The sequence below is a fragment of the Neofelis nebulosa genome, chromosome 6, assembly GCF_028018385.1.
Source record: "Neofelis nebulosa isolate mNeoNeb1 chromosome 6, mNeoNeb1.pri, whole genome shotgun sequence".
NCBI lineage: Eukaryota > Metazoa > Chordata > Mammalia > Carnivora > Felidae > Neofelis > Neofelis nebulosa.
The window spans coordinates 41,510,514-41,538,011 of NC_080787.1; the positions used below are offsets into that span (position 1 = coordinate 41,510,514).

General features: G+C 39.3%; 1 protein-coding gene across 4 annotated transcripts in view; it reads right to left on the reverse strand.

Annotated features, from left to right (window-relative positions):
- The window catches only part of KIF6 (kinesin family member 6), a 388,723-nt gene that overhangs the window by 311,336 nt on the left and 49,889 nt on the right, over positions 1-27,498 (reverse strand). The gene's annotated exons all lie outside the window — the stretch shown is intronic.

The following is a 27,498-nucleotide window of genomic DNA, read 5'->3' on the forward strand; positions in this document are numbered from 1 at the left end:
GTTTCCTTTAATGGTATCCCATAATTCAGAAAGGTTCTCTTCACTCTTTGCATTTGTTCCTTTTGCTTCTCTGACTAGATAATATCAAATGATATGGTTTCTAGTTAACTAATTTTTTATTCTACTTGATTGAGTCTGCTTTGAAGCTTTCTATTGAATTGTCAATTCAATCACTGTATTTTTTAACTCTAGGGTTGGCTTTGCTTGTTTTTTTTTTTAATGGTTTCTATTCCTTTGTTGAACTTCTCATTTTGTTCATGTATTTTTTTTCTAATTTCATTTAGTTGTGTTTTCTTGTAATTCACTGAATTTCCTTAAGAGGATTATTCTAAATTCTTTGTCAGATAGCTCATAGATCTCCATTTCTTCAGGGTCAGTTACTGTAGCTTTATTAGTTTCCTTTGGTGAGCTCATGCCTACATGGGTGGATATGGACACTGGGTCCACAGTGGCTGACCAGGTACTGGGGATCACTGGGGTAGGTCCAGCATCTGGATGTACAGGAGCCAGTCCAGTGCGAGGATGGGCTGGGAGCCTGGTTTCATGGGAGCCAGCCTGGAGGCTGGGGTCCAGGGGCCAACCTGGCATTAGGACCAGCCTGTAGTCTTAGGCCAAGGGAGTTGGCTTATACCATAGGGCATGAGGGGCCAAGTTGGCCTGCAGTGACCAGTGTGATGCTGGGCAGGTCAGGAACCTGGGTCTGTGGAAGCCAGCCTCAAAGCTCAGGCTTCAGGGCTTGGGCTGGCATTGGAGAGGGCTGGCCTTGTGGGTTTGGTGGGAACCAACCAGATACTAGAACTATAGGAGCCACCTGAGGCCATGGAAGCTGGCCAAACAGGGATGGGTTGGGATCCTGAATTTGCTAGAGTCTGCAGGGAGCCTGATGTCATGGGAGCTGCCTGGGGCTATGGAAGCTACCCAGCCCCAGGGTAATCAGGAGCTTGGTTTTATAGGAGCATGTTGGTAGCCTACTGCTGTAGGAGCTGCTTGGGGCTACAGGAACAGGAAGGTGCTAGGGTGGGCCGGGGGATTGGATTCTCATAGCCTGCCAAGAGTCCAGGACCAAGAAATCACCTGGTGTTATGGAAGTTACCTGGGACCATGAGAACTGCCTGGGGCCACTGGAGTCAGCTGATGGTGGGATAGGCCAGCACTGGTAACCACGATAAAGCCAGTTCCTCACGTCATTCTCCTCCCAAGGGGAGGGTGTCTCTCTCAGCTGCTAGGATGCCCATGCTTGGGGGAGGAGTAATGAGGTAATGTCAATCTATCTTTTCTACCCTCTAATGCAGTAATGGCACTATCTTTCCTACCCTCCTCAATGTGTCTTCTTTTTCTTATCCCATCCCAATGCTGTAATTCCTCACCTGGAATCCTTAGCTTTTGCTAAGGTATTTTCAGGCTTGGTAGTTATTCAAATTGATGTTTCTGGGAGGGAACAGGTGCTAGAAATTTCTATACTACCATTCTGCTGAAGTTGCTCTCCTAATTAAGTACTTTCTTCATCTTTGGTATACTGGGCTTGAATCAAATAATATGTTGAAGATAAAAGTTCTGAGGAAAGCATATGTATAATTTGGAAACTGCAAACCCGACACCTGGCACTTCATGTGGCAAATGCAACACATGGTCACCTCCTAGAATACCAGGTACAGAATGTTTGCCACTACGTACCTTGTAGTGTAATTCCCTAATTTAATAGTCAGCACCAACTGTAAATCCTCTAAGAATTTCCCTCTTCAATTTTCTTGTAATGATTTTTTGGTAGAAGATACTAATCCATATATGTTCCTTAGTCCTACAGAGCAGCTTTTGATTTAATGGTGATCTTAAGAATCATGGGTCTTCCAGATTTTAAGTGATATTACAAAGCTGTAGTGATCAAGACAGTATGGTACTGGCACAAAAATAGGCACACAGATCAATGGGATAGAATAGAAAACCAAGAACTAACCCATACTTATATGGTCAATTAATCTACAATAGGGGGGAAAGAATATGCAATGGGGAAAAGACAGTATCTTCAACAAATGATGTTGGGAAAACTGGACAGTAACATGCAAAAGAATGAAACTAGGCCACTTTCTTATGGCATACACACAAAAAAAACTCAAAATGGATCAAGGACCCAAACGTGAGACCTGAAATCACAAAAATCCTTGAAGACAACACAGGCAGCAATTTCTCCAACATCAGCCATAGCAACATTTTTCTGGATATGTCTCCTGATGGAGGGCAATAAAAGCAAAAATAAACTATTAGGACTACATCAAAGTAAAAAGCATTTGCACAGTGAAGGAAACAATCAACAAAACTAAAAATCAACCTATGGGATGAGAGAAGATGGTTGCAAATGATACATTCAATAAAGGTTTAGTATCCAAAATGTAGAAAGAACTGATACAATTCAACATCTAAAAAACAAATAATCTGATTGAAAAATGGGCAGAAGGCATGAACATACATGTCTCCAAAAGAGACATACAGATGGCAGCAGACACATGAAAAGATGCTCAACATCACTCATCATCAGGGAAATGCAGATCAAAACTACAATGAAATATCACTAACCATCTGTCAGAATGGTTAAAATCAATAACATAAGAAACAAGTATTGGCAAGGATGTGGTGAAAAAGGAGCACTTGTGCACTGTTGGTGGGAATGCAAACTGATGTAGCCACTGTGGAAAATGGTATGGAGATTACTCAAAAAGTAAAAAATGAACTCCCCTATGATTCAGTAATTGTACTATTGGGTATTTACCCCCAAAACACAAAAACACTGATTCAAAGAGATACATGCACCCCTACATTTATAACAGTATTTATAATAGCCAAATTATGGAAGCAGCACAAGTATCCAACAATAAAGAAATGGATAAAGAAGATGCGGCATATACATACAATGGAATTTTATTCAGCCATCAAAAAGAATGAAACCTTGCCATTTGCGACAACATGGATGAAGCCAGAGAGTATAATGCCGAATAAAATAAGTCAGTCAGAGAAAGACAAATACCATATGATTCCACTTATGTGGAATTTAAGATACAAAACAAACAAGCAAAGGAAAAAGAAAGAGAGAAAGAAAAACCAAGAAACAAATTCTTTTTTTTATTTTATAAATGTTTTTATTTATTTTTGAGAGATAGACAGAGCATGAGCTGGGGAGGGACAGAGAGAGAGGGAGACACAGAATCTGAAGCAGGCTCCAGGTTCTGAGTGGTCAGCACAGAGCCCGATGCGGGGCTTGAACTCATGAACCGCGAGATCATGACCTGGGCCGAAGTCGGACACTCAACTGACTGAGCCACCTAGGCACCCCAGAAACAAATTCTTAACTACAGAGAACAAACTGATGGTTACCAGAGGGGAGGTAGGAGAAGGGATGGGTGAAAGAGACGATGAGGATTAAAAAGCACACTTATCATGATGAAAAAATACAATTTAAGAATGTTAAAAAGAAAAAAAAAAGAACACTGGATCTTCTCAGCCACCAACTCTCTTCTGTCTCTCTCTACTCTTCTCCTCCCATCCCTTCTTGCCCCCTCCCCTCCCCTTCTCTCCTTTTCCTTCTCCCTATCTCTCTCCTCACCATATATAGGCTTTTCATAGTACACCTGACATGATTCAGACTTTCACAAATGGATCTTTCCTCTACACTGTACAGAATAGCAAACTATTATAGCATTACATTCTTTTTTGTTACAAGTAGCCCCTTCATCTCTGAGATGTTTTAATCCAACGAATTATGAAGTTGTCAGCTAATGGTAACCTCATTGTGAACAGATGTTTGATAGAAGGATCCTCAGAGAATCACCCCTCACTGTTCACGCTGGTATTCCTGCTGTAATACTTCTGCTGAGATACTGCCCACAGTTCTATGCTTTCGCCATGCTTTCATGATTGTATGTTAAGTGATTTATCATCTCCATGCCCTCTCTAAACACACAGGTTTTGCTTAGAGCTTATTGTGAAGTAATCTGTTAAGTCCTCGGTGGGCACCTTATACAACTAATTAAGCTAAGAATAACATCTATAGCAACAATTCAACGCATCTTTTGCTATGTAGGTAGAAGGTGTTACCAGTACTTACAAACTTAAAGGACTTAGCACATTAAGTGAATGAAAATGGATTACTACTGTGTGGTTCAACTTTCCCTTTCTGAGACACTCAGTTAAGTTTTCTCCATGTGTCTTCACATGGAGTTAGAACTACAATGATGAATTTAGCTAGATGATAACAGAATCTTTCTGCTCAACATTTGTTGCCAATGATATAGCAATGTTCTATTAGCAATTATCATTTGATTCCATGATATCTCTTGACCACAAATGCTCTAGGTATATGAAGTTGATAACTTTAAGAATAAACCTTTAGAGTGCCTGGGTGGCTCAGTCGGTTAAGCATCCGACTTCGGCTCAGGTCATGATTTCACGGCTTGGGCTCTGTGCTGACAGTTCAGAGTCTGGAGCCTCTTCGGATGCTGTGTCTTTCTCTCTTTCTCTGCCTCTCCCCCACTCACACTCTGTCTCTGTCTCTCAAAAATAAATAAACATTAAAAAAAAAAAGTATGTCAGTTCCACCCATACATACTCTATGGCTATTTATTACATAGTTACAATAAAAAATTAAATGGGAAACATTTATCTCCAGTTCTTTTCTGTAGAGCATTCTCATCCCAATTCCATCTTGTCCCTCCTCTCCATTGAACACTGGGCAATTTCATATGCTTGTAGTCTCATCCATCCTAAGAGAAAGTACTAACAAAAAATAAAGAGAAATGGTGGAGTCAGGACCTCTGAGAATCCACTCCTCCACAATAATAATGAGAACAGGGGCAAAAATTGTCAAAATCAAGTTTTTCAAAATCCTGGAAGTTCTCCAAAGGCTCACAACAATCCAAGGGGTGTTTACTCAAGTAAAATGGCTGAATCTCAGTAAGAACAGTGAGCTTTGTGACATGTTAACTTGACCATTCCCACCTCCCTCTCCCCGGTCCCATAACGGCCTTGAAAAATAACAGACTTGCAACCACAAAACCGAAAAACAGAAGCACAGCAACCACTGCAAGAGGTAGGATAGGTTGGGAGCAACCCAAAAAGTCCACAGAATTGTACTTCTCTGACCTGTCTGACAGCTCCCTGGAAAAGCCCCACTCACAGTACTTGGCTTTGGTGACCTGACTTGGTTTATTCAGTGAAAAGAAGCCATATCCCCATGGTGTTTGTTGAAAACAGATCAGCTGCAAGTGTTCACCATCACAGTTGCCCTAGGCTGCGTGCGGTACCAGGAAGGCCAGCAAGAGGGTGAACAAAAACTTGAAATAAAAACCTGCAGAAAAGGAGGTCTATAAGAGGGGTTGAAAAGTTATGACATATTTTGGGGACTCTAGAAGACCACATACATATATAGGACTATGTGCATACCCAAGAGAGATGAGAGAAGGTCCTTATATCTCACCTCTGGCTCACCTTGTAGGCCTAAAGAAGCAGGAAGTAAAAGCTGAGACAAAATTATAAATTTATGGAGCACTGAGATCAACACGTACCAAGAGCCCCTGGTTCAAGGCATATTTTAAAAAATCTCTCTGTCCTGTCACTACCTGATCACTGAGCTTACTGAACAGAGATTTCAGAAGCCTCATACAACAAACCATATAAGCTTTGTAGAATGAGTCCCCAAAACTTACTAAACAAACAAGCAGCTGCACCAATGGTAACAACAACAAACCTTGGGGAAGGCTGGAATCTGATTTTCAGAGCTGTCATATTATACTACTCAAAATGTACTACAACAACAACAACAAAAATTATGAGTTGCACAAACAGCAAAGTATTTCCTAGGCACAGGAAATTAAAAAATTAATAGAAACAGCTCTTGAGGAAGCCTAGATTTTGACTTCTAGATAAAGAGTTTAAGTTAGGTATTATAAATAGGTTTGAAGAATAAATGTAAAACATGTTTAAAGGATTAAAGGGAAGTACGAAGATGATGTTTCACAGAAAAGAAATATGAATAAAAAGACACAAATTATTTAAAAAAAAAGAATAAAACAGAAATTCCGGAGTTGAAAGGTAAGATAATTGAGAAACAATTCACTACAATAGCCAATTTGAGTTGGTAGAAGAAAGTAAATTTCAAGACAGATCAACTAAGATTATCCCGTCTGCACAACAGAAATTATACAGAAAGAAGAAAAATGAACAGAGAACTCAGAGATCAACGTGTATATAAAGTCCCAGATGGTAAAGGGAGAGAATGTTTAAAAAAATAATGCCCAAAGACTTCCCCAATTTGATGAAAAACATTAATCTACATATCCAAGAAACTTGATAAGCTCAAAGTTATCCAAATCTAAACACATGATAATCAAACTGTCTAAAGACAAAGAAATCATGGAAGTAGCAAGAAATAAGTGACTGATCACACACAAGGAATCTTCTACAAGATCAACAATGGCTTTCTCATGAGGAATCGTGGAGGCCAGAAGATAATGTAATAATATATTCAAAATGCTTAAAGACTAGTTGGGAGATCTTGCTTTGCAAAAATTAACAAGGCTCCCAAAATTTATATTTTAATTTTGTTTTCAGTGTTTATTGTTACTGTGCAGAAACATAATAGATTTTTCTATGTTGATCTTGAACCCTGAAACTTTTGCTGAACTTGTTTATTACCTCTTGTCATCTAACAGTGGATTGCCTTGGATTTGTATACACAAAATCATGTCATCTGTAAATAAGCATACTTTTACTTCTTCCTTTCTAATCTAGATGTCTTTTTAATGCACTGGCTAGTGACAAATTCTCTCAGCTTTTGTTTACCCAGGAATGTCCATTTCTCCTTCACTTTTGAAGAATGACTTTTTATAGATACAGAAGACTCTATTTGCAAGTGGCATGGTCTTGTACATATACAGAAATTCCCAGGAATCTATTATAGAACTATTAAAAATAATAAACAAGTTCAGCAAGGTTGTAGGGTATAAGACTTAATGTTAAATGGCAGGACTCTCCCCTCTGATCAGTAGGTTCCTGAAAAGTCCCTCAAAATTAGAACTGGCTTCTTTGCAAAAGTCAACCAATTTCTCCTGAAATTTATATGGAAATTCAAGGGACCAAGAATAGACAAAACATCCTAAAAAATAACAAAGGTAGAGGACTCACGTTTCTTAATTCAAAACCTACTAGGGGCGCCTGGGTGGCGCAGTCGGTTAAGCGTCCGACTTCAGCCAGGTCACGATCTCGCGGTCCGTGAGTTCGAGCCCCGCGTCAGGCTCTGGGCTGATGGCTCGGAGCCTGGAGCCTGTTTCCGATTCTGTGTCTCCCTCTCTCTCTGCCCCTCCCCCGTTCATGCTCTGTCTCTCTCTGTCCCAAAAATAAAATAAAAAAAAAAAACGTTGAAAAAAAAAATTTAAAAAAAAAAAAACAAAACCTACTACAGTAACAGTAACGAAGACAGTGGGATACAGGCATAAGGATAAACATACGCATGAATGGAATAGAATTGTGAGTCTAGAAATAGACTCTTATGTTTACAATCAGTTGATTTTTGACAAGGCTGGCTACTGACAAATACATATACACCACACACACACACACACACACACACACACACACACACCTAGAATATTACTCAGACATTAAAAAGGAATGAGATCTTGCCATTTGCAACATGGATGGACATAGTGGGTATTACACTAAGTGAAGTAAGTCAGACAGCACAAGATAAATACCATAAGATTTCACTTATAAGCAGAATCTCAAAACAAAAGAAATGAACAAACAGACAAAAAACCAGACTCTTAAATACAGATAACAAACTGATGGTTTCTAGAGGGGAGATGGTATGGGATGGGGCAAAAGAGATTAAGGGGATTGATTGAGAGGTACAAACTACCAGTCATAAAATAAATAAGTCATAGAGATGAAAAGTACAGCAAAGGAAACGTAGTCAATAATACTGTAATAATGTTGTATGGTGATAAATGGTGTCTACACTTGTGGCGAGCACTGAGTAATGTGTAGAACTGACAAATCGATGTGTTGTATACTAATATACAACTTTGAAACTAATAGAACTTTGTATGCTGATTATACTGCAATAAAATTTTAAATTAAAAAGAATACATCAGAAATTCTGAGAGTAAAAAGTAGGCAAAGGATTTGAATAGACATATCTCTAAAGACAGTATATAGATGGCCAATAGCACATGAAAAGATACTCAACATCATTAGTCACTAGGGAAATGTAAGTCGAAACCACAATGGGATACTCATTTTATACTCACTCTAAGATACCTTAAAAAAAAAAAAGATAACTACATGTGTTGCTGAGGATCTGAAAAAATTGGAAACCTCATACATTACTGGTGAGAATATAAATGGTGCAGCTGCTTAAAAACAGTTTTGCCGCTCCTCAAAATGTAAACACAGAGTTACCGGAAGACCCAGAGCTCCTAGGTACATGCCCAGTAGAATGGAAAAGGTGTCCACATAAAAACTTGTAACGAATGCTCATAGTAGCATCATTCGTTATGGCCAAGAAGTGAAAACAACCCAAATGTTCATCAGCTGATGAGTGGATAAACAAAATGGGTCATATCCATACCATAGGATACTATTTGGCAATGAAAAAAGAATAAAGTGCTGATATATGCTACAGTGTCTGATCAATCTTCACAGCATGTTAAGTGAAATAAGCCAGTCACAAAAGGTCATATACTGTGTGATTCCATTTATATGAAATGTCTAGTAAAAGCAAATCCATAGAAATGGAAAATCAATTAGTGGTTGCCAGAGGTTGGGATACGGGCAAAGTAGAGGAATGAATGCTAATGGGTATGGTATAGGGCTTCTTTCGGGGTGATGAAAATGTTCTAAAATTAGATCATGGTCACTGATAGTTGCACACTTGTACTAAAAACTACTAAATGTACACTTTAAAGTGAATTCTTTGATATGTGAATAATCTCTCAACAAAATGTGGTAACAATAACATAATAAAGAATCTATTCCAAATCCGTACAATTAGATGTGTTTCAACACCTTAGCAGTAGCATTTGTAAAAGATAGAATAGTAATTAATAAAAGAAATAAAAAACTAATGATACATTTCAGCACTGAAAAATGGGATGGACATTTTTGGTGAGCAATATTTCTCAACTTTCTAAAATCAACAGTACAGGCGACTCCCTAATACATCCCAAGCTAGAGGCAGTTCTGATATGTAAATAAATCAATGTTTTATAAACCAGTGTTTGATGATCAGATGAAATCTCCAGAGTAGAAATCCTCTCCTTCCTTTTGCAAAATGCATTTTCCCTAGAAATTTAAATTACAAAGCTGAGATACTTTGTCATTTCTTATCTCTTAATATTTGCATGAATAAAACAAAAATAAAAGCTTCTACCCTCTTGGAAATTATAAATTGAAGTCTTACTCCACAAACATCACACGTGCATGTCAGAAAAAATACAAACCATTTAAGTTGAGTTTTTCACTTTTATTACTCTGTTTGTTTAACTAGACTCCAAGTAGAGGAACGCTGTCTAGAAGTATCTGCAATAAAGTGAGACCTCATTTTGTTTACCCAGATGAGAAGGCTTTAAGAATCTCCATATACAGCGTCTAAATCAAAGTAACCAGCAAAAAATTATTATTGTGATGATAATTTAGTTCACTGAAAAACAAACATGATATTTTAGTCTCTCAAATCTGAAGACAGCATTGCTGAAGACAGCAAAGCAATGGGATCATGGATTTTATAACTGGTATCATGGAGGGCCTTCTAACCACTTTTTGTCCAACAGAAGATTCCCTTCTAGGGTATTTCTGAAAACCAGATATATGAGCTCTGCTTAAAGAGCTGTTAGATTCAGGAGCAGGATAGAATTGGAGAATCCAGGTGGATTCATTTTTCAGGGAAGAGGAAGAGGTGAGGTGGTACTTTAAAAGATAATGCAGGGGCGCCTGGGTGGCTCAGTCGGTTAAGTGTCCGACTTCAGCTCAGGTCACGATCTCGCGGTCCATGAGTTCCAGCCCCGCGTCGGGCTCTGGGCTGACGGCTCGGAGCCTGGAGGCTGCTTCCGATTCTGTGTCTCCCTCTCTCTCTGCCCCTCCCCCATTCATCCTTTGTCTCTCTCTGTCTCAAAAATAAATAAACGGGGGTGCCTGGGTGGCGCAGTCGGTTGGGCATCCAACTTCAGCCAGGTCACGATCTCGCGGTCTGTGAGTTCGAGCCCCGCGTCAGGCTCTGGGCTGATGGCTCAGAGCCTGGAGCCTGTTTCCGATTCTGTGTCTACCTCTCTCTCTGCCCCTCCCCCGTTCATGCTCTGTCTCTCTCTGTCCCCAAAATAAATAAACGTTGAAAAAAAAATTTAAAAAAATAAATAAACGTTAAAAAAAATTATTTAAAAGATAATGCAGTTTAGCCCTAGAAATACTAAGAATCCCAGAAAAAAATACATATCTATATTTTTAAAAGCCATTTATTGGAACAAATTTATTCACTCAGAAAATGCAAATAAATCAAACAACACGAAGAACAGAATTTTTTAAGCTAATAGAAATTATACTATATTTATATTCACCTTGACTAAAAATCTTTGCCAATGTCAACGAGACTCACCAGGAATAGAATTATCAAAATTAAGGCCTCTATTTTATTTTATTATTATTTTTAATGTTTATTTATTTATTTTGAGAGAGACAGAGCACGAGCAGGGGAGGGAGAGAGAGGGAGAGACGGAGAGAGGGAGGGAGGGAGGGAGGGAGGGAGGGAGGGAGAGAGAGAGAGAGAGAGAGAGAGAGAGAGAGAGAATCCCAAGCAGGCTCTGAGCTGCCAGTGCAGGGCCTGATGCAGGTCTCGAACTCATGGACTGTGAGATCATGACCTGAGCCCAAATCAAGAGCTGGAGGCTTAACCAACTGAGCCATCCAGGTGCCCCAAGCCCTCTATTTTAAATATATAATTACCCTATTACTCCATCTTGCCTTTCAGACAGTTCTAAAAGCCCAAGTAGCTGAAATTCACTTAGTTTGATTTCTTTTTGATCCTCAGAACAGTTCATTGCTCTCCTCTGCTGCTCAATTCCTAGAATAAAATCCCTCTTACACAGCCTCAGCAGTTCTTTGGTGTAACCCAGTATCTTTCATAGAGAATATGGAAAGGAGACTCTTAATTATTTCACTTTCAGAATATCTCAGAGTACATAATTCACCAGCCTAAATTTTTAAGAGGAATTTGAACCCAAAACAATAGCAACTCATCATTAACACAATTACTACAACTCAGTTTTGCCAAATATAAAAATAATCTTCCCACCCGTTCAGCCAAATGAGCATGCAACTTGGAAAATTTCCAGCAAATTTTGGTCATGGGGCATTCCCTTTGCTATAAAGGAGAGGGAGGGAGAAAAGAAGTATGGGCAGGAGGAGGGGAACCTACCCTTCTGGGGAGGTAGAGAGGGCAGCAGACTTGGAGAGCTGGAGTCTTATGTCCAGCAAGCTTTCTTAGTCCTTCTTCTTCTGGTAACAGTCCTGCCCCCACTCCATTCTTTCAGCTCCTGAGGAGCAGACTGATGTGTGCTGATTCAGACATGGTCAATCATGCTACCTCTTTCCACCATGGTCCCCCCCCCCGCCAACCATGTCCCCATCTGAACAGCTGCTATTCCAAGATGATGTGCCTCAAGCAGAGCAAATAAGAATCCTTCCTGTATAGATTTTTGCGGGGGTCTTTAAATTAAGGCTGCCAGAGGCCATGTCTCCTGCCCTTCTGTACAAGGAAGCAGGGCCAAGCAAAGGTCAGATGGGTGGAGAAGAAATCTTGGCTGTGTCGGGTACTTAGTTTAAGTCGCAACAACCCTGATTCTGAAAGCACCTCCAATTCTCTGAGCTCACCCAGGTATGTGAGCCAAGAACTCCTCTCTTTTCTTTGAGTTGGAATTCTGTTATATATAACCAAAAAAGTCCTAACTAATGCAAAGTTTCTGCAAAACATCTTTTGAACCTTGGCTTAGACCATAGGTCTCAAGCTGGCAGTGAATCTTGCCTATAGGAATGTTTAAACTTACCTAAATGTGAATGGCTTTAAGTGGGACATGTGTTCCCCCATTGGCCACTGTCCTCCAAACTCCCTATTGTCTTAGACTCACTTGCTTCCCAAACGCATGATACCCGTCTAGACTTGAAGGCGAGGCTGCATCGCTGCACACTGAGGAAGTGCCAATCTCAGTGTAGTCCACATGGCCGCCACTGCTCCCCAGAGCTGCACAGTGATTAGTCATTCACATAGGCTCCAGTGAATCACGCCCCCTTGAGGTAGGTAGGGTGGGAGTTCTGGTTAAAGGCACCTGAGTATAGTTCCCCTGGGGGTTTAGACCTCATCCCTTTGAAAGGTATGTTCTGGCAATATCATTCTGAGGTCTTGGGAGCTTCACTTGTATGATATACTGATCGAGTTGTAAATCCTGATGCAGAAATAAAGTAGGTGACATAGCTAACCTCAGTTGGCCCAATTCAAATTATTAGCTATTTGGGGAAAGGGAATATCCAACGCAAGGGTATCCAGATTAGAAACAATTAACTACACATCCAAAATATGTTTTTGTCAGAAAAATGAAACTGCAAATGTAGGTTAAGTGGTAACTGATATACTTGGGATCATCATTTAATGCTTTTTGGTAAGTGCCTATGGGCAAACTGGTTATCAGACTAGGGTCACAAATCCGAGGCCCACATACCAAATTTAGCCAGTAGAATATTTGTTTGCCCAGCACTGTCATGCTTAAAGAAATGAAAACTGAATGCTCTTAGCCCCCAAGACCTGTGCTCCCCAAGTCAGACACAGACACCACTACTCCCAACTGCCCTCACTGGCTTACTACAGACTAGCTGCCCACCTTCTATGGAATTTTGAGTTTTGCAATCCCTGGGAGAAAGTACCTCAGATAAATGCTAAGAGAGTAACACAATGATTAAGAGAAAAAAAAAAAAGGAAACTAAACTAACCTCTAAGAATGATATGAATAAGGACAGATGTTCGCATTTAAAATCCCATAGGCAATCCCCTCATACTGTCCAGAGCCTAAGAGACAGATCAGGTATCTCTCCCATCACTGCTCACATTTTCTAAGTTTCAAAATGGTATAGGAACACAGGAATTTGGGGTGCACTCTTCTCAAACAGTCACTTTGGCACAATCAAGACTTCCCCTCTTGGATGTGTCACAAAAACAGGATCAGCAACCGCCTGTCTTGACTGATTTGCAAATTCTCCTCCTTGGATACAGGGGCTAAGAAAGAGGACCTTCTGAGTTTCCTTTCAGCTCTATGATTCTCAGGGATTTGTTCACAGTCTTGTCCCAGCTACAAACCAAACTTTGCAAGAGGCAAACACATCATGGGGTACATAATCCAAACAGTCTCCCTTAAAAGGATCCTCGAGATCTTAAGCACACTAAACAACTTCACATCCATAAGTTCATGGACCAAATCCAGGCCAAAGTGCTCTCCAAATGAGGCTGTTTATTATTTCCCAAGTTCCAGAAGAAACCATTTTGTTTTAGTATTAATAATAAGCAGCTTAAATCTGGAAACATAACAGAGATGCATGCAACTTCAATAGAAGAAAATGAGCCCTTCTGAACATGATCCAGCTCTGAAATGTTTCAGTCTGAAGTCCAGTAGACTATATTAGAAAGTAAGGGCTGCGTTTTTATCTTATTTACATTATGAAAAATGCATTTACTACAGCATTTCTGACAAGATTTTTTTTGTGACCCTTGAGAATAAACACTTAGATTCATTAAATACATAATCATTTTCAGATGACCATCTAAGGAGGCAACTCAAACGAAGCAACAAGAGTTTTTTTTATACAGTAATGTGGAAAAATCCACTGTCTACAGAAATTTATTTCAGTAGAATCTTGCATAAATTCTAAAACTTTCATTTCACGTTTCCTTTGTAGGGAGACAAAAGAAAACAGAAAACACTTTTCCCTAAAATTGTAGCACTGGGTTTTCCATCAGTAAATTAATCAACCACATTTTGAAAGCACCTATTATCCTCTATTAGAAGCCTGGTACTATGTTCTGTGGGAGTTTGGGGGGGGGGGGATGCAAGGTAAAAAGAAAATTATTAACAAGATAAATATCTTTAAATACATGAAGATGTGCATACATTATGCCTACATAATCTTTTAATTTACACATTAATCTTTAACAAAAAAAAAACCCCACATGGTTTATTTGTAAACATACCTGTGGAGAGATAAGAGTCCTCTGTGAGGATTCCCTGGGGATTCCATTCTTTTCCTCACTAGGCCAAATAGAGCTTTGGGGCTCACAGGCTGTATGAGCAGGTCTCAACAGAAATGCAGGAACCCGAGAAGTAGGGAAGATAGGCACAGGAAAGAAGGGACACAGGGGCCCACATTCTGGGGAAGAGTTGTCTAAACAGTTCTGAAAGAGGTGGAGGGTGGGAAACAGAGCTGCAAGAGAGCAGGAGAGGCGGCAAGGGGGTGGCCATGGGTGTGGAAGATGCCAAGAGAAGCGGCAATGGAAAACGGGTACAAAAATGAGTGCAAGGCATTACAAACGGACCCCACTGCCTTGAGCACTTCCTTGAGAGCCCTTAATAGGCCTGACTTTGGTGTTTCTTCAAAGGTGAAGGTGTACACAGACTGGACCACATGGAGCTATAGTTTATATGTGAGTTACAAGCCTTTTTCTTTATATGTGGAGTCTCTGAAATAAGACCATCTAATTTGGTTTCAATTTTGTGTGAAACAAGACAACTTTCACATTCTTGGGAAAATCTAAACACACTTTGATTTCAATGGACAATAATTAAGGTGGGGGGGGAATGCCGTCAAGGACAGAAAGATACATCTCACGAAGTTGCTAATCACCCTTCACTGTGGCTTTCGTTATATCATGCATACACAATTGTCTAATGAGATTTAAGAGCCGAGAGTCTGAGGCAGAAAGACTTGAGCTGATTGGGATCACTCACAGAGGAAGGAGGGGAAGGGGCAGAACATGAGGCAGAATGTGGGGGCCAGATCATTATTTAGCTGACTGTCGTGATGAGTAATGTCAAGCTCATCCCGCAGGCCATGGAGAGCTGTTGAAGGGTTTCTACAGGTGAGAGGTGGCCGACTGGTGACTCGTGGTCACTACGGTGGCAGGAGAGCAGATACGAGAGGCTGGGAAGCCATCATAACAGGGCCCTTCTAGGAGCACACTGTGAGATGAGACATGAAGAGACCACGAGGGAATAGTTCAAAAACTTTTGTGAGAAACAAAGTTTCTACTATTAGTTTATGAACAGTAGTTGAAATACCATCTTATCAAATACTATTAACAGCATGGTCTCAATAAACTAAAGCCTCTCTAGTCTTAAAGCAGTCAATCAAAATTTACGTATCGACATTTTTCTGCCGCACTTCAAACTCCGTTTGATCAAAACTGAAGTCATTATTTTTTCCTCTCCAACATAGTCCTCCTCCCTCATTCTCTAGGGAACTTCTCCTGAGCCTTCTCTTTATTATCCCCACTTTAAGATGGAACACAAAACAAAACAAAACAACAACACCACAGAGCCTTACAGAAGTTAAGTACATCATGGTCACACTTAGTAAATAAGACTAAAATCAAGGTCTGATTCCAAATATAATAGTTTTTCTACTGCCTAATTAAATTATACAATGAATCTGACCACCTTCTTTTCTAAACTTAATAATCGGTGCATTCGATAGAATCATATCCAGTAAAATATTCATCTTAAAGTTGCTTTCTTCAAAAGTTCATAGGAAAAAATACAAATATGTAAGTCATAGAGATTAAGTCTACTGACTTCATTTAAACAATAAATGTGAGGGCTAATTAGAATAAAAAGATTAATACAACAGATTGAGTTATATACAATTAAATTATCCTTTCCAATACTTTTCATTTGTTCTCATCTTAAAGCCACATCTTTATGCTCACACTACATGTAGTGAGCATCTTACAGGTATGAATATAGTGCAAATTTACAATCCTTTCATCCTGAGTACCATGATTTGTATCCTGAGTACACAGCAAAATCCTGCAAAGTAGTATTTCAGAACACTTATTAGTAACTAGGATGGATAAAGGTAAGGACAGAAAATTAACAGCAAAAAATCTGTATCACCCATTTGAGAGAGAAACAAAAGATGTGCTTTCATGTTCATAATAGCATAGAAAACAGAACAGAATGGCTAATCTGTTCAAGGTTTCCCTCCTGGATGAAGCTATCAAAGACAGAAAGTACCAGAAACTTGGGGAACAGCCTCTAGGAAAGGCAGAAAAGTTTTAGAGCAGAAAAAAGGACTTGGATATTTTCCTTAATGTCTTTTGAGGCCTGATCTAAAAACTCTTTTCAATTCCCTATCTGGAACCCAAGGATCACAAAGGAATTGAAACTTGCAATGAGTGGCTAAATATATTTTACATAAAAGGTAAGGTCAGGCTGTTGGTAGGCTCTTAAAATCCTAAAGAGAGGGAAGGGCAGAGCCACTTCTTCCCAAGTTCACAGTTAGCTGACTGTTACAGAGGAACAACAGAGGGCTTTGTGAGGCTGCAAGAAAAGAAATTCCAGAGAATTTCGGTGCGGGGTGGTTTCACAGATTTCTCTGGGGAAAAAGCTGGGAACATGGTCCTCTGAATGCACAGGAAAGAGAAAAACTCTTGGGATACACTAGGAATTAAAGCAAGACATTTTGAAACAATCCCCCGGGTTCTTTCCAACAACAGGAATTGGTTCATTGATATGGCCCATTATTGTGACCTAGTGTTCAGGGTTTGCAGGGCTTGTGGGAGCCTATGCAATGGCAGTAACAAGCTGTTCTTTACAAAGATGACAAGAGGATAGAGTTCAAAAGCAATGAGATACTAATAACATTAAATGTGTTTGAGGCGAACAGGTGGAGGCCAGGCAGTCACATTTACTGATATCCACAGTGAGGATAACAGGACATGAGGGTGGTAGGGACAAGTTGTTACTTCAAAGAGAAAACAGAGGTCCATCATACAGGAAATTCCTCAGCTCTCTACCCCCGACCTCCGCCTGCACATATATAAATTTATCTCCATTAGCCCCATCACTTCCTCCTCTCTGGTCCTAGAGATTGGTCCTTCTATCCAAAGCAAATCTTTTCCAACTAAGTTCTAGACTGTTCTTTCTGTTAACCTCCCTAGGGACCTTTCTCCATCCATAAACTTGTCCCCTGTACTTCTGACTTGTTCCTTTCTATTGATTGCTTCCTCCTTAGAATATAAGCAGGCTCAAGTTTCTCCCATCATGGAAAATATTTTAATTTTTTATTATTTATTTATTTTAGGGAGAGTGCAAGTGGGGAGGGACAAAGAAAGGGGAACAGAGGATCCAAAGTGGGTTCCACGCTGACAGGCTGACAGCAGCGAGCCTGATGTGGGGCTCAAATTCATGAACCTTGAGATCATGACCTGAGCTGAAGTCCAATGTGGGGCTCAAACTCATGAACCTCGAGATCATGACCTAAGCTGGAGTCACACGCTCAACTTACTGAGCCACCCAGGTTCCCCTCATTTATCTTTGATTATACAAGTAGCTCATAAATGCACGCATACATGCTTGTTAAAAATTTTTTAATTACCATGAAGTTGAGTCCCACTTGAACATAATTCCCTTCCCCATCCTCAAACGTTCACCTTAATTAATTACCGTTATCTCTTTTGCATGCACACTTCTGCTCTTTTTTTAACACATAGCATTGTTTTATGTCTTTTTCCCTTTTTAAAGAACTGGTTTCATACTATATGTATTTTGTTTGGGGTAATTTGTTCTGTTTACTCAGTAGGTCTTGTCACATCAGCCGATCCACCTCATTATTTTTTAACCTAAGTCTGTATAGCATGTCACAGTGTAAGTATGTGACTTAACCAGTCCTCTACAGATGAACAGCTGGATTCTTTCCAATTGCTTGCCATTGTAGACAATGCTGGGAGGGATGACAGCCTTTACCATTTCTCCGCAGTAGATGCTTTGAAGTGAAATTTCTGGATCACAGAGCAGTAGTTCTGACACTCACAATGATGTGCTCTAAAGTGACCATACCAATGTTTATGTTCATCTGTAATGAAAGAGTTCCTATTTTCCCAGACTCTCACTCTTGATATTACCAAATTTTTATTTTGCCAATTTAGGGAGGGGAAGAAGTCTCCTGTATCTCTAATTTTCATGTATCTGATTGCAATGTGATTAAGTATATTTTCATATGTTTACTGACCAATTATCTCCCCTCTTCAGGGAACTAACTGTGTTCATGTCCTTTGAATAATTTTGTAATAAATTATTTGTCTCTTTCTTAATTGGGAGGGGTTACTTCCATGTTATGGATAGCATGATATATATTATTGTATATTATTGCATTACTGTTATATTTGTATATCTTTTTCCAGATAGTAGCCTACCTTTTAATATTGTTTATGGTGGCTTATATTGCCCAAATGTTTGGGGTTTTTTTGGTCAAGTCAAATTTGTTTTCTGCATTTCATGTCATTGAGCGGGCCTTCTATTTTCCAACATCATAGAAATGTTTCCTCCATTTCCTGATATTTATTGCTTTATTTTTTTAACTAGTTATTCAATTTACCTTATGTTTATTTTTTGTTCAGGGCATGAGTTAGAACCTAACTTTGTTTTTGCTAAGTTAATAGCTAGTTTCCCCAGTATCAGTTCTTAAATGACCCATCGTTCCTCGACTCATTTAAAATGCTACCCTTATCATAAACTAAATTGTCATATATACATGAGACTGTTTCTGAAATATTCATTCTATCTTAATTTATCTGTCATCTTTGTGCTGATAACTATGCTCCTTTAATTATCACAGATTTATAATATGGTTTGATATCTGGTAGGACATCGTCTCATCTTTGTTCTTCTACAGAATGATCTTGGCTATTCCTGCACACTTTCTTTTCCTTGTGAATTTTAAAATCAGTTTTGTCAAGTTCCAATTGCCTCTAATTTATTTGACCAGAGAACTCATTTTTCAAAGATCAGTGTTCAAAAGAACACACTTCAGTGACACATTGGCTTAAGTTGTATGTGGCCCAATGATTTATTTTGTTTGGTCAGTATAGTGTTGACCTGTTCATGTTTTTAAAAACGTTTGACACCCATCTGAGAGCCAAAAGTAAATAATGAATGTGCAACAGGGTGTGTGCATGTGTGTGGTGGGGTATCTTTGCTTTCCCAAAGGGCAACAACGGGCTGGAGCCAAGTAGTGACGGCTCCTTTTATTTACTTAGGCCCTATGTCCAAGTTCTCCAGTTTCTGAACTTGGCCCATTTACTTATTTGTGTTCTCTGCCTAGACTCTAGACAGCTTTTGCCTCTGACAACCCTGCATTACAGTAATGCCTTCCTAAATAGTCTTGTGTCCCTCCAATTCATCCTTTCTCTATATTGCCATCAGAATGATTTTTCTGTAGCATATATAACTGGGCCACTGCTCTGATTTAAATTATTTGGCAAGATCCAGTTTTCTCTGTGGGTCGTATGAGGCTTGTCATCACCTGAAATATTTTTCACCTGTCATTTCCCATTATTTCTCCCTTTCTCTAGCCATTGTGGACCTGTCTACAGTTCCCAAAAGATTTCCCACTTGAATTTGAGTTCTTCTGTGTGGAAGGTCAAGTGAACCCACCAGCCATAAACTTCACCCTCTAACCCTCTGCCCCAACCAAATTTCTTCTTTCCTCACATGCATTTGCTTATATAACACCTACATCTCCAAGTCGCAGACGCAACTCCATTACTAGCTGCTCTGTATAGTTCTTCCTGACTGCTTCTCCACTGGCACTTTCACCTTCCCACCACCATCCCAAGGAAAGAACGGAGGTTCTTCTGTGTCCCTTCTCTACTCATTATACCTTCCGCTGAGTCAATGAAGTGACTGATTTTCTTGTCTGTTTGACCCATGACTCTGTGTTCTCCTTGCGGGCAGAAATCCTATCTTAATCAAGTCACTGTCTCCTAAGCCTAGGGCAGGGTAACTAGAAGTCTACAAACATTCAATAACACCTATGGAATGAAGGAAAAGACTGGAGAGAGGGTTGGTGGGAGGGAGAGTTTGATGAGTCAATCACTGCCTCTAACTAACCTTGGGGAGGTTAGAGCCACATATGTGTCTAATCACTATTTAAATTAGTAGCATTGTCACATGACTATCAGCTCGATCCCCAAGGAGAGGGTGGAATTAACCTTGTCCTCTATTCTAACAAATAGTGTGGACACAATCACATAATTATTTCTCTGGCAAACTCATTGTGCAATGCCACAAATTCTCTCTAAATTGAAAGTTCCTAAGGTTATTTGGCCTTGTAGCCAATATATTTTTAAATTTTTATGTCTAAAATAATAAAGGAATTTGATGGTAATAAATGATTAAATATACAAATATTTGCTTTGCCCACAGTTCTTAAGCAGTCTGTCAAGTTAAGACAACCTGTACACAAATAATTGGCACATTCTTCTCGCATATTAAAGGTCAATCAGCTACGCCAGCTTTGTCAGAAAACAAAAAAGTGATCTCAACAAGATGCCTAAACCCTATAATCACATTTATAGAACATTTTTAGTTGTATTCTTAGTTGTATTCATCTCATTTTGGCATTTTTAGCATCTGTCTAGAAGATTTGTGCATGTACACATAAGACACAAAATTCCATTAATACGACATTAAGGTTTCAAGTTTAAGCATACAGGAAACTGAAAAGTTATGGCCCTCATAACAACTTTAACTCACCCACCGTCTATATTCTACACGCATTAAGTTTAGATACTAAAAGGTTAAGCACTGAGCTGGAACACAAAAAGGACACATACATAATAAACAGTCCAAACTCTCATGTTGCTTAGGATGTCTACTTTTATTTTCAAAGAACTACACACTGATATGATCTATTTTCCATATACATAATGGATACACGCAGAGAGGAGTTGGAACTGAGCCGATTTCATTAAAATATTCAGGAGGTTTAAAGTTGAATATTCACACTGCATTAAAAACATCTCTACAGTGCATTTTAAAAATGCTATGCATTTTTAGTATATTTTTAGTTTAGAAAATTGAAACAAAAATATAAAGAGCACCTATCTACAAAGTAAGAGAAGTACACGATCTTATTAGGTATCTTGAAAATTCTGTAATGGTTGAAAGAGCAAAAAAATTATACGTGATGATCTTACCACACCTTTTTTATTCTATTTAGTATTTTGTTTCCCGCCCCCCCCCCCCACCCCGCCAAACTCTTTTTAAGCAGGACTTTTGGAAAGAATTCTGTCAGTTTGGAAATAAGCATCTACTGCTCTCGAAGAGCATAATTTGTTTCACAAATGAGAAAAAAAAATCGTATTTTGCTCTACTACTGCTTGACTCAGTATATTAAGTTCAGAGTTATACATTAAATAATTTCCCTATGAGCTGAGGCCAAGCACACGTATTTCCACCCAAGGGGAAAAGTTTAGAGTGAATGAAAATAAAACTCAATAATGAAGGTCTTCACACAGGGGCAGTCAGCCAAGCTAGAGCGTAAAAATCCAACATGGTGTGTGGCTCTCACTTGAATATATGAAACAGAACCACTAAATCATTTAAGAACTGCCGGCTTCCTTTTGGGTTGTAATGAATTACCAAAACTTTGGGCTAGCAGGACCAGTCTGGTTTGTCCTTCTGTTCTCAGGTAGGCCTACCTACCCCATCCTGGACAGAGGAGAAATGGAACTATATTTAGAGGCCACCAAGAGAATCCACAATTGCTCCTAATAACTCATTCTAGCATTAAATAGCTCTGTCAAGAAATCTTCCCAGTATCTCCAGTAAATCCTTTGTGCTGAAATCTAAACCGGAAAACCAGCCCCAATGTGACTTTAACATGTGGTCCCTTAAGCTGGAGGTTATATTGTACCATAAAGGCTCACACAATAGGACCAATTCTCTATGTATTTTACAGCAATTTCCCAACAGTTACTTAAGAATATCTGGGCCAAGAAAGTGTTACATATAGAAAATATATGTCCTATTTTGTTTCAGGATTTGGAATATCATCTCATTAATCTGGGTTTCCTTCTCCTTAAATGTGGCCACAAGTCTAAGGCCAGCAAAGCAGCTAATCACAGAAAAAGACCAGTTCTATACATTATTACTGCACTGGTCATTCAGCAAACTGGCTTTTTTTTTTTTTTTTTTGGCCACTTTTCATGGTTATTGATCAGCTCAACTATACAATGATCTGAGTCAATAAAGTTGTATTTTGGATGACTTAGCCTCAAAGAAATGGCTTAAACTTGGCTGTGCTGGAAACTGGCCAACTTAGCCATATCATATTTGCCCATAAGTTCATGTGCATGGCCATCAAAACTGACAATGAAAAATGTATTGAAGGCCTATTATCTATCCCTTCATTCATCCATTTTTTTGTGCATTCATTCCAGCAAACATTGATTATTTCCATTCTTCCACTGCAGTGTTCTATGTACAATATAATACAAGTAAGTAAAATTCTAAAACAGGCTTTAAAGTTTACTTATTTTGAGAGAGAGAGAGAGAGAGAGAGCGCATATGTGATCAAGGGCACAGAGAAAGGGAGAGAGAGAATTCGAAGGAGGTGCCACACTCCACACAGAGCCCAACGTGGGGCTCGATCTCACAACCATGAGATCACAACCTGAGCCGACATCAAGAGTCGGATGTTTAACCAACTGAACCACCCAGGTACTCCTAAAATGGGCTTTAAAGAGCCAAATTTTACTGAGCTAAGGAGCCCGAGTATTCAGTTTATTCTATTCAATTATATGAATGTCATCAGTCTAAACATACACAGCACTGTGCCCCTCATAAAAGAACTTTACAGCAATTTCAAAATACTAACAGTTAGCATGAGATAATAACATTATCAAAGTAGGTTAGTATGATCAGAAGCTTCCATTATCTTTTCAAATAAGTACAAAATTAAAATATAGTTTTTCTGGTCAGAGAGGACATTATGCATGATTCCATAATTACATCAAGTTTTCTAAGGCAAGTGATAATTCCCTTTTCATTCCCTGTAAATCCCATGAAGGCACCTTGTAGTGCCTCAAACATAAAGCTGGTGTTCACATATTTGTTTCTTGTACTGCTGCTCTGTCAGTGAGAGCTGCAAGATACAAAGTGGTCTTATATTCACTGCGACTATTAAACTATGAAAACAATCACCCCCAAATTGCTGATAAATACAGGAACCTACACATGGTGACTTTTGTTCACATTCCATCTGATAAGATACATCACAATCTGCCATTTCAAAAGCCATTCTTACACTACAATGATATATTGAAAGAAGATTTAATAACAATAGGATTGTTTTAAGTGGGAAGCCTCAATTCTTCAAGATTCACTTCCATCCTCTTTATAAAGCCTTTGGTGATTCTATTGCCATGCTAATCCCCTTGATTTGCATCTACTTTTTATTTATTTATTTATTTATTTATTTACTTATTTATTTAATTTCTCTGATTATAGAAACAGTATGTTTCTTGTCAAAAACATGGAAGAGAGTAGAAACTCAGGGTCCTCCATAACCATGTCCCACAAAGATAACCCAGGTTGACATATGTTGTGTATACCTCTAGATTTTTGACTATGTGTCAGTGTCAGGAATGTTTTCTTTCTTATTTTTTTCCTCTGCTAAGTCCAACCCCCAACCCGTTTCTGTGGGGAGGCCTTATTTTCCTCCCTTCCTAGAACCTAAAACATCTCACCTCACCTCCAGGAGAACTGGGAGCAAGTGAAAATTAAAGGACCAGGAAAGGAATTAGAGAGACACGCAGCAGGGGAAAGAATAAAAGAGAAGGGTACAAGAGGCAGCAGAGATGTGGAAACTAAGAAGAGTATCTTAACAGATAAAGTCCCCTCCCATGAAGAGGCTGATGAAGAGTCAGACAGACCCACGAGTCACTGACAGACTGATATCATCTGACCACCCCCCTCAATCCTTCACCATACAGACCAGGAGCCATCTTTGAAAAACACAAATCAGGCCAACCTCTTAGCAATCATTCACCATAGGAGTATTTTGATTTGTCAACCTAGTAACCCCAGTCATCCAAAGATAGTACAACTCCTTACCTTAATTGTGTTGGTGATTTTGCCACCCCAGGAAAGATTTAATAAATAAGAGCAGAGATAACAAAGTAAATCAAACCCACACTCTTTGTACTTTTTATGGAATATGTTTAAAGGTAATTTTCACATCACTGGGCTATTCTAGGTATGTTTATTTAAAGGGTTTGAAATACTTAGAGATTATGATTTCAATTTGACACATGCAATTGATTTCAGACTTGTGATATTAAATTGGAAGGTGTAAGAACATTTGATTTAATTTTGGAAACAGTGTGGAAATGTTTAACAGAGGTTGAGTTTCTACATGTATATGTTTGATCATTATTTTTTTTAAGCTGCTTATGTTCTTAGAATGATTTGCTTGTTAGGTTTGAAAGTCTGCCCCACTAGGCAGTTGAGCTACTTGAGAAATCAGAAAGATTAAATGTGTAAAAGAGGTTTAAAATGTTGAAGGAAACTGAGTTACCTAAAGTGGGATCAGAACTAATCGTTGAGAGAAATTTCAACTTTTAAACTTGAATTAACCAAATGTTAGTAAAATACAATATGAAAGAGCCTGTTCTTATTTTTATACAATAATGACTTGATTTAAAAATAGTCATAAGATTTGTAGGATGAAGTAGGTTTCTGAATGCACAGCTTTAATAAATTAAAAATTAATTTAAAACCCAATTAAATGTCAGAAGTCCCTTTTAAAAATTCCTCTTGGACAATAAAAGGCTCAAACTGAAAGTAAGCTCCAAGAAAGCAGGGATTTTCTCTGCCGTGTTTACCCCGGTGACCTCAGAGCCTAAACCAATGTCTGCAAATAGCGGGCAGTCAGAAATATTTGTCAAATGAATACATGCATGTAGGATTTGAGCTGGGAATCCATCTGCAGTTTCTTAAACCTCAACTTGGTATCACTCAGAAGATCCAATTAGAGCAACCAGTCATGCCGACACTGGTGGCAAAGCCTGTGTTCTAGGATATGCAGATGTAAGGAAATGCAAATGTTGGAACAAGATTGCCAAGGGACGCTGCGGGAAATAAGGACTCTGAGTATGGGACTGTAAGGATTTGTTCCCTGACCAATGACTGGAGATGGATGATGGGGAAACACAGAAGCAGGGAGCTGGGCTGTACACTGCAGAGTCAGAAATAAAGCTAACCAGCCTCGGGGTTCTCCCGGAAGGATGGCCCACAGGCGACTGACACCAAAGCGGAAATGTGGCCAGCTGCATGGCATTGGACACGTAGAAAAGGTCGTAATGAGTGCAACATAGTCAGTTTTAGATATGGCTGTGAGAAGCCCTAGGAAAAAGTACGCTGATGAGAGGAATTTATGAAATATAAAGATAGCACAAAGCAAGCTGCAGAGGGTTTTGAAGGGGACGGGGCTGAGACAGCAGAGTAGACCATCACCTCCAAGACCTGAACCAGGAAGGGAAGTAATGACAAGGAATGGTAAGTAAAAAGTTGGAGACAAAAGTCTGAAGAAGTAACTGCCTTTTATTTTCTTGTTTAAGTTGTGAGATTTGGCTTCTCTTAAGGATGCAGACTGAGGAGAACATTTTATAATGACTGCAAAAGAGGATGAGGGGGAGGCGAGGAAATTACATCAGATGAGGAAGCACAGTTTTACAAAAGAAATCTAAGTCAATTCAGTGAAAGCTGCTAGAAACTTCCACAAATGAGCCAGTAAAAATGTTGAAAGATTCATCCCTGGTACCTGGTATATACTAGGTACTACTTATTCTATGAGCTGAAGATACAGCAGTGACCAAGACAGACAGGTCCCCTGTCTGCATGGGGCTTACGTTCTAGAGGAAATGATTAGCATCAGAACTAACACCAATTTAAAAAGTAAAATAAGTGCTGTATACAATATAATTCCATGTGGTGAGATACAGACACATAATAAAGCAGAGGAAGGAGACAAAGAATGAAAGGATTTCTTAAGATTGTTGGGACAATGAGGAACAGATCAGAGAGTCCGGCTGGCATTTCGGGCAGTGGGAGACAGAAAGCTGAGAAAGGAGAGAGGATGCTGGGGATCCTGGAAATCATGGTCTCTGGAAATCTCACTCTGCCTCAGACAATGGCATGACAATTACCTCTAATTTCCCCCACTTGATGGCAGCCTTGATTCTGAGACTAAAAACTAAACGGCTTCTTTTTTACCCCCTTAGCATCTCAGATGGTCACATGTGGAAGGAACCGCCGTTACAGGTCCTCTCCAGGCATTCTTAAATAAATCTGGGTCCTCTGGACCCCAAATGCACCATGTTTTTCATGCCAGTCGACTTCACATAAAAGTATGTGAAACATGTTTGGCAGTGGGTTAGTTATATACAGAAGAAACGTGAGCTGGCTAGGAACAAGATCAATTACAAGCACAAGAAATCTAAAGGAAAAAAAATAGCTAAACCACATTTCTTTTCCTCTTCTCTAGCTTGAGTTGAAGTTGTGAGGGTAACTAATCAGAGAGACCTTTTTGCATTGCCTTTCAAAACCTGAATAAATCCTTTGTCCCCTGTGTGATTTATTTTAAGCTTAGAAAATTAGAAAAGCTAAGCATTCAACAGCATCTTAAATAACCAAAAGCAATTTCCTTTAAGTTGCGTCTTCAAATTTTGAGTGATCACTGGATGAGTTCAAACAATGACTCATCCAACAAAAGCATGTGATTCTGACAAACTAAACTATTTAGAACTTTTGCTCTAGAATGCAAAGGGCCCTCAGAAGTCTCTCCCTACTGAACACCATACCTTCCCACAGAGTGCAGAGACCCAGTAACTCTAGGATCCCTGAAAGTAAGTCATTCAGCCTCTGCTTGAATACTTCCTGCGATGAGAAGCTCAAAACCTCACAAAACATCCATTTCACTTTGGGTCAAATTTCATCGCTACACAAGCCTTCCATACCCAAAACTGCAGGGACACCTCTTGGAAACTCTCCCTAATCATCAGGTCCTCCAAATTAAAGTAATTATTCCTTAAATCTCTCAAATAAGAAACACAAATGTGGGGCGCCTGGGTGGCTCAGTCGGTTGAACATCCGACTTCGGCTCAGGTCATGATCTCTTGGCTCGTGAGTTTGAGACCTGCGTGGGGCTCTGTGCTGACAGCTCAGAGCCTGGAGCCTGCTTCAGATTCTGTGTCTCCCTCTCTCTTTGCCCTCCCTGCTCGCTCACTTGCGTGCGCACACTCTCTCTCTCTCTCTCTCTCTCAAAAATAAATAAACATTAAAAAAAAATTTCTTTTAAACACAGATGCAGTTCTAACCCTCTTCCACTACAGTCTTAGGTAATATTTAATATTGATCTCAA